This window comes from Coregonus clupeaformis, unplaced genomic scaffold (assembly GCF_020615455.1).
Source record: "Coregonus clupeaformis isolate EN_2021a unplaced genomic scaffold, ASM2061545v1 scaf0014, whole genome shotgun sequence".
Taxonomy (NCBI): domain Eukaryota; kingdom Metazoa; phylum Chordata; class Actinopteri; order Salmoniformes; family Salmonidae; genus Coregonus; species Coregonus clupeaformis.
Genome location: NW_025533469.1, coordinates 380,759 through 389,675, shown reverse-complemented (window position 1 = coordinate 389,675; position 8,917 = coordinate 380,759). Strand labels below are relative to the sequence as shown.

General features: G+C 41.3%; 1 long non-coding RNA gene across 1 annotated transcript; it reads left to right on the top strand.

Moving 5' to 3' along the window:
- The first annotated feature begins 4,668 nt into the window (after positions 1-4,668).
- LOC123483042 lies at positions 4,669-8,659 on the top strand. The gene is made up of 3 exons (XR_006658040.1): positions 4,669-4,833; positions 7,696-7,780; positions 8,619-8,659. It is a non-coding gene; the product is annotated as an uncharacterized LOC123483042 (long non-coding RNA).
- The last annotated feature ends 258 nt before the right edge of the window (positions 8,660-8,917 follow it).

Genomic DNA, 8,917 nt, shown 5'->3' with positions numbered 1-8,917 from the left:
TGGAGGGTGGGTTGGGGTGGTCCCAGGAGGGGTTGGAGGGTGGGTTGGGGTGGTCCCAGGAGGGGTTGGAGGGTGGGTTGGGGTGGTCCCAGGAGGGGTTGGAGGGTGGGTTGGGGTGGTCCCAGGAGGGGTTGGAGGGTGGGTTAATGCAGCTGAGGTGGGTGATTGTATATGTGGTTTATTATAATTGTATTTATCTGCAATAACTAGTTTCCATAATATACTGATATATATTTTAACAGTATTGTGTCTCTAGCTGTATAACCATTCCTGCTGCTATTTGTTCTGATATATATTTTAACAGTATTGTGTATCTAGCTGTATAACCATTCCTGCTGCTATTTGTTCTTGTCTGTGTTCCTTTCAAATAAATAAAACGTTTCAACAGAGTTTCAACTGAAAATCAGAGACCGGGAAATCAAGTCAAATGCTGGTGTAAGGACATGGATTGTTCAGCCTGTGGTAAAAAGGTCAACATCGGACAAGTCTCCAGAAACAAAAAGAGAACAGAGAAATCACAAAAACGGGAAACAAGAAACAGGCCTTCCAACGAAAGACACATAGACATGTTCACACTGTTGAGTAAGAGAACACTGAGGTGAGTGACTCATCAGACGAGGAAGTCACACTGAAAATCCTGACTTTTTTCCTGGCGGGCCGCACGGCTACTATGTCTCCCCCCTTGCTAGAGGGACAGCCGGTGGGTATGGAGATTGACACAGGGGCAGCTGTATCTCTTGTGTCAGAAAAAAGACACTGAAACACCTTCCACTTCAACCAGCGCACCTCGTGTTAAAGACTTACACAGGTGAATCTGTCGCTGTGAGAGGCATCACAGATGTCACAGTTCAGGTAAACAGACAAACTGAAAAGCTGCCACTCTATGTTTTGAAAGGAGACTATGCATCACTACTGGGATGTTCATAGATGGAGAAAATCACACTGGACTGGCCATCAGTGCATACAATGACACATGGAGACACAGACCTACAGTGGGGGAAAAAAGTATTTAGTCAGCCACCAATTGTGCAAGTTCTCCCACTTAATAAGATGAGAGAGGCCTGTAATTTTCATCATAGGTACACGTCAAATATGACAGACAAAATGAGGAGAAAAAAAATCCAGAAAATCACATTGTAGGATTTTTTATGAATTTATTTGCAAATTATGGTGGAAAATAAGTATTTGGTCAATAACAAAAGTTTCTCAATATTTTGTTATATACCCTTTGTTGGCAATGACAGAGGTCAAACGTTTTCTGTAAGTCATCACAAGGTTTTCACACACTGTTGCTGGTATTTTGGCCCATTCCTCCATGCAGATCTCCTCTAGAGCAGTGATGTTTTGGGGCTGTCGCTGGGCAACACAGACTTTCAAATCCCTCCAAAGATTTTCTATGGGGTTGAGATCTGGAGACTGGCTAGGCCACTCCAGGACCTTGAAATGCTTCTTACGAAGCCACTCCTTCCGTTGCCCGGGCGGTGTGTTTGGGATCATTGTCATGCTGAAAGACCCAGCCACATTTCATCTTCAATGCCCTTGCTGATGGAAGGAGGTTTTCACTCAAAATCTCACGATACATGGCCCCATTCATTCTTTCCTTTACACGGATCAGTCGTCCTGGTCCCTTTGCAGAAAAAACAGCCCCAAAGCATGATGTTTGCACCCCCATGCTTCACAGTAGGTATGGTGTTCTTTGGATGCAACTCAGCATTCTTTGTCCTCCAAACACGACGAGTTGAGTTTTTACCAAAAAGTTCTATTTTGGTTTCATCTGACCATATGACATTCTCCCAATCCTCTTCTGGATCATCCAAATGCACTCTAGCAAACTTCAGACGGGCCTGGACATGTACTGGCTTAAGCAGGGGGACACGTCTGGCACTGCAGGATTTTAGTCCCTGGCGGCGTAGTGTGTTATTGATGGTAGGCTTTGTTACATTGGTCCCAGCTCTCTGCAGGTCATTCACTAGGTCCCCCCGTGTGGTTCTGGGATTTTTGCTCACCGTTCTTGTGATCATTTTGACCCCACGGGGTGAGATCTTGCGTGGAGCCCCAGATCGAGGGAGATTATCAGTGGTCTTGTATGTCTTCCATTTCCTAATAATTGCTCCCACAGTTGATTTCTTCAAACCAAGCTGCTTACCTATTGCAGATTCAGTCTTCCCAGCCTGGTGCAGGTCTACAATTTTGTTTCTGGTGTCCTTTGACAGCTCTTTGGTCTTGGCCATAGTGGAGTTTGGAGTGTGACTGTTTGAGGTTGTGGACAGGTGTCTTTTATACTGATAACAAGTTCAAACAGGTGCCATTAATACAGGTAACGAGTAGAGGACAGAGGAGCCTCTTAAAGAAGAAGTTACAGGTCTGTGAGAGCCAGAAATCTTGCTTGTTTGTAGGTGACCAAATACTTATTTTCCACCATAATTTGCAAATAAATTCATTACAAATCCTACAATGTGATTTTCTGGAGAAAAAAAATCATATTTTGTCTGTCATAGTTGACGTGTACCTATGATGAAAATTACAGGCCTCTCTCATCTTTTTAAGTGGGAGAACTTGCACAATTGGTGGCTGACTAAATACTTTTTTCCCCACTGTACCTGCCATCTTAAAGAAACATGGAGAAGTCTTTAATGGACAGCTGGGTAGAATGAACGACATTACAGGGGAAGCTTAGCATTAAGCCAGACAGCAAACCAACGTTTCTGAAAGCACGACCAAAAGTCAAGGCTGACTTGGAGGCTATAGTCAAGAACAAAGTACTGGAGCCGGTCAGCATGAGTGAATGCATGAGCAACACCCATCTACCAGTCATTAACACTAGAACCACCTGGCCTTTCAGCTAGTAGGGATGGGTACTCCAATCCTCGGGGTGTCACACTTTTCCCCCATCCCTAGCAAACACAGCTGATTAAACTAATCGCATTCTAAATTGAGATTATGATTAGTTAATTATTGGAGTCAGGTGTGTTAGCTGGGCCTGGGGCAAAAGTGTGACACCAATCAGGCCCCCGATGACTGGAGTTGCCCATCCCTGAACTATAGCAAGGTGTGACACCAATCAGGCCCCGAGGACTGGAGTTGCCCATCCCTGCACTAGAGCAAGGTGTGACACCAATCAGGCCCCGAGGACTGGAGTTGCCCATCCCTGTGCTATAGCAAGGTGTGAAAACATGGTTGATAAATAAATCCTTGATACATAGTGCATAAACTATTGTAAAGGATTAATGAAATTAAAAATAAATATTAGTGGAAATATATATTTTTTGTAACTTTAAAAAAAGTTAATTCTACAAAGTAAAATAAAAAAAGGCCTATAGCTGTCACGATCGTCGAAGGAGGAGGACCAAGGCGCAGCGTTGAAGGCAAACATACTTATTTTATTAAGTGTACACACGAAAACAAAACAACAAACGATACGTGAAGTCCAACGGTACTAACACAAACCACACTGGAAGAAGATCCCACAAACACTGTGGGAAAACTGGCTGCTTAAGTATGGTTCTCAATCAGAGACAACAAGCAACAGCAGATACTCGTTGCCTCTGATTGAGAACCACCCCGGCCAACATAGAAACACATGAACTAGATCTACAACACAGAACACAAACACATAGAATCTACACACCCTGGCTCAACATAACAGAGTCCCCAGAGCCAGGGCGTGACAAAAGCCTATTTTTGTTTTCCTTACAATAAAAACATTACAGTGTAATTATCCCTTTGATCAACTTTATTTGTAGATTTAATTAGTAATAGAGTTTTAGTACTTAATAAAGTCCATTTACAGTTTATTTTGACAAAGTAGAATGAAAAACATAATAATAATAATAATAATAATAGTAATAATAATAATAATAATAATAATATAACCAGCCAGGTGTTCAGGTGAAATTATTTGCTGTATTTCTAAACAAAAGCACCAGTACATTAACAATTATAAAGGATTAATTCCATGAATAAATATTTGTGATAATATATTAATGACAAGATATAAAAACAATAATGTGTTGATTGTATCAGACACTGTACCGAGCCTTTACACATGAACCAATCACGTCTTCTCTTTATGCTTCAGGTCCACAGTCAGCACACAGCTTCGGGGCTTTGTGTGAGCAAGCCCCACAAACAAATCGGTTGCCCTGCACACAGTTTTTATGGGACTTTTTCCGTCCGCTCTTACTTACTTGACATTGTGTATTTTTCCCCAGTGGGAGCTGTGGGGCTTGGGGAAGAGGGAGAACAGGACCTGCTGTCTTGACATTGTGTATTTTTCACCAGTGGGAGCTGTGGTGCTTGGGGAAGAGGGAGAACAGGACCTGCTGTCTTGACATTGTGTATTTTTCACCAGTGGGAGCTGTGGTGCTTGGGGAAGAGGGAGAGCAGAACCTGCTGTCTTGGCATTGTGTATTTTTCCCCAGTGGGAGCTGTGGTTCTTGGGGAAGAGGGAGAGCAGGACCTGCTGTCTTGACATTGTGTCTTTTTATTTTTGCTCCACGTGTCTCAAAACCACAGTCTCAGACAGTCGCTCACTCGGCTGGTCTGGTTGAATCTTTCCCCAGAAATGGAAAGACATTGAGCAAGTTGGTTTCGACATCCGCTGCTAACCAAAACAGAAGTCACATGCATCATTATACGTTTCTATCTGGTTTCTATTGGACATTCATCCATTGACGACAGAATATTATGTTACTCGTTGTTGCTTAGTAACCAGAGCAATGCTGGCACTAGAGTGGTCATGTGCTAAATGAATGAACAGCAGGGATGTTGGTGAAAAAATGATATTTGGAAATAGAGCTTCACCTCTTGAATTTGGAGAGTTATTTGATAAAGGTAAGTGTCATAGAAACTGCAGAATATGCTCTTTCAGATACAGCACTATATCGAAATCACAATGTTTTACCTGCATGTGACTCTGAAGGAGGATTTGATAAAGAGTTGCTCCTTTCCCTGCATCTGTCAATTACAAGATGCGTCCATCTCTTCATGTACAATTTGACAACTGATAATATTGTCACTCATCAGATTATTGCCAATGTAATCTGGTCTATAGGCTAACTCTTATCATGTGTGAAATGAGTTGAGGTATAGTTCAGGTGTAGTTTTGATGGGCCGGCTGTGAGGCTGACTGGCATCAGTTTGTTTCCCGCTCTTCAACTTGGATAGAGTCAAGGATATTATTCTAAAGGACTTCTGCAACTCATAGCATGTTTTCGTTTCCCACAATACATTTAATTAGTAATAGAGTTATAGTAAATAAAACAGACCTGTAACAGTTTATTTTTACAAAGTAAAACATAAAAGAGAAATGTATCAACCCACAAGGCATGTGGTCAAGTGATTTGCTGCTGATAAACAGGCATAACACAAACTCATCATTACACTATTGTTCTAAATGAATTCAACATCTGCACCCTCCTTATCATTCAGTTAAGCCTCATTTAAATTCAATTGTGAAGTAAGGTGCACAACTATCGCCCATTCATCCATTTGTCATTTATTCAGTGAGGAAAGAGAGACTCATTAGTGGCGCATTTTCTTGGCAGATTAAGTTGGGAATAGGTGTGAAAACAACGGGTAACAAGGCATAGAATACTTTTCTGTTCGTGATGTAAAAATTCAGACAAATGAGCAGTGTAAAATACAAACATTTAGGAAGAGTCAGGGAGCAGGACATAGGTTTTTTTGGGGTCTGATTCTGGTGTTTAAAAGGCAATTCCACCACTTTTCAACCTCATATTCATCCTCTCCAGCACCACAACAGTGTCTATATTTGTGAAAACAGCACGTTTCTATGATCTGTAGTTAAAAAGACAAGAAGAAAAGTCTTTACAAAATGTGACATAAAAGTAAAACCTGTGATTTCCACCTGCAGTGAGTTTCTAGTTTCCAGCCCAATGGAGTAAACCCAGTGATTTCCACATGCAGTGAGTTTCTAGTTTCCAGCCCAATGGAGTAAACCTAGTGATTTCCACCTGCAGTGAGTTTCTAGTTTCCAGTCCAATGGAGTAAACCCAGTGATTTCCACCTGCAGTGAGTTTCTAGTTTCCAGTCCAATGGAGTAAACCCAGTGATTTCCACCTGCAGTGAGTTTCTAGTTTCCAGTCCAATGGAGTAAACCCAGTGATTTCCACCTGCAGTGAGTTTCTAGTTTCCAGCCCAATGGAGTAAACCCAGTGATTTCCACCTGCAGTGAGTTTCTAGTTTCCAGTCCAATGGAGTAAACCCAGTGATTTCCACCTGCAGTGAGTTTCTAGTTTCCAGCCCAATGGAGTAAACCCAGTGATTTCCACCTGCAGTGAGTTTCTAGTTTCCAGTCCAATGGAGTAAACCCAGTGATTTCCACCTGCAGTGAGTTTCTAGTTTCCAGTCCAATGGAGTAAACCCAGTGATTTCCACCTGCAGTGAGTTTCTAGTTTCCAGTCCAATGGAGTAAACCCAGTGAATCCAATGGAGGGGATTTTATTGCTCCCCACATCACTGCAAATCTGATTGGGTTTGAACATTTCTGCTTTTAACATGTTTAAAAGGTCTTTTTAACTTTATATAATTTTCTACAAAACACAATTTTCACATATGTTCTTCTTTTATTTTTACGGCTGCATTGGACATTTAAAGGTAGTTTTTTAAAATATATATATAGTTTGCCTCCACAGCAACATGGACACCTGCATGCTATAGGAGGACAGGCTCATTGTAAAGACTGGAATGGAATTAATGGAGCGGTATCAAACACTTAATTTATTTATTCAATTTCAGCCATAAAAATGAACCCGTCCTCCTATAGCTCTTCCCACCAGCCTCCTCTGGGAAATGTCTCTGTTCTTGTAAAAGAGAAGTTGATAGTATCACATCTTGTTTCTGTTGTATCTACATGTATCTACATTAAACCACAGGTTCTGTTCTTGAGACTGATGGGGAAGAGTGGGGTGGAAAGGCTTTTGCAACACTACTTTAGTTAGCACACCCCTGTGACTAATTTAACTTCCCGTTTGAGATACTTGGGAGAAATTCAATGTTATTTTTCTACCTTCCCAATACCTTCCCCCATGTCTCATATTCACAGTTATCTTTCAACGTTCCCAATACCTTCCCAATGTCTCACATTCACAGTTATCTTTCAACCTTCCCAATACCTTCCCCCATGTCTCATATTCACTGCTATCTTTCTACCTTCCCAATACTTTCCCATAGAGTGCATTGTCCTTTAGTCTCTATGGGCCAGATGGCCAGTTGGTGAGGGCCACAGCATGGGGAAAGAAACTGTTCAGATGGGGGTCTATAACATCCAATCACATAGGTTTACAGCAGCTGACAGTTGCAACATCATTGCTAATAATGCAAACTGCCTTGGTTTAGATAAAGACAAGCTCTGTACAGATGTAGGATCTTAATTTAATCAGCCTGTTGCAGGAGAACTAAAACTTGTTGTGTATTTGAGGGTTAAAAAGGCTTCTGAAGTTTGTAATTTCCACTTTTCCACCTTTCCCTTTTGAAAAATGTCAATTCATTATAATCCAAAATGTCGTGTTGCTTCAGGATTATTTTCCTGCTGTAGCAAACGGGCTCAAATTAAGATCCTACATATGTAGCAATATACCTGTCTTTAATGTACATGGCTATATTAGGAGGACATGATTCTCTTTAGACCATTGTTTCTTGACCATTTGACATATTTTATTTACTGTTGTTTAGGCTGGTTGAATGAGTTCCCTATGAGAGGCTACTTCATCTGCAAGAAAACAGGCGGCCGCACCAGTTTCCTCATATGAAATTAAAAGTAAGTGTGTAGCCTACGCACTTACAAAATGGCTGTTTAAACTGTGGGACACATTTATTGGCAACATTAAAATTAGGATAAATGTGTTGAGTTTAAGGAAAGACGGGCAGACTCTGGTAAGTCTAGGCTACATAGAACTATTATATTAGAAAGTTAGGTCGTTTACAGACATTCAATAGTCAGAGTAGGTTTGATATATGATCACTTATCATGCTGACCAACCTGATGGTCTCTGTTGGAAATGTGAAACATGTCATGCCTAGGCTACATGCTCTGTCCTGCTACTGGTAGGCCTGTAACGTTATGGGAACTGATCTGAACAGGTTTAGGCTGGTCATCTAGGATATATAGGCTATAGCTGAGGTATAGACCTCCATCTGCATATCACTAACAAACCGCTATTATATATTATAACCTAGCCTACTTTACATAATATAAATCTCCTACTTGTTGCAAAAATACTTTCTGAATGGATCAATGATTTCCCCTCAGATAAATCATGTCTGTTTTAGCCCTTCTGTCTACATTCTCAGATTCAAAGACAAAAAATGGCCGACTTTTAATTAATACAAATAAGTGTGAGACATGGCCTTGTGTTGCTGCACTGTCTATAACTACCTTAACAAACAGTGACCTATTATTATTATTGACAGTTAACTTGGAGAAGAGATGTCACAACCAGATGTTCATCTGATTGCATTAAATCACCTGACTGTTTCGATATGTCTGTTAGTAAATGTTTTATTTCTAAGAGATCATGAGTAAAAGAGAACAATGGACATTCTAGAATTAGTTGTCACTGTGGTAACCACAACCAACATGCTGCATCTCTGTTTAGGGGTCAGTGGTCTAAAATGAGTCTCTCTGGGGAGAGAGAGGAGGGGGGACCCTGCCTCTAAAATGAGTCTCTCTGGAGAGAGAGAGGAGGGGGTCCCTGCCTCTAAAATGAGTCTCTCTGGGGAGACAGAGGAGGGGGGCCCTGCCTCTAAAATGAGTCTCTCTGGGGAGAGAGAGGAGGGGGTCCCTGCCTCTAAAATGAGTCTCTCTGGGGGACATGACACCAAAGCTAAGAGGTGAGATTACAATTTTGTTTAAGAATTCGTACGTTTATTTCCGAAACGCTATATCCACAATTGT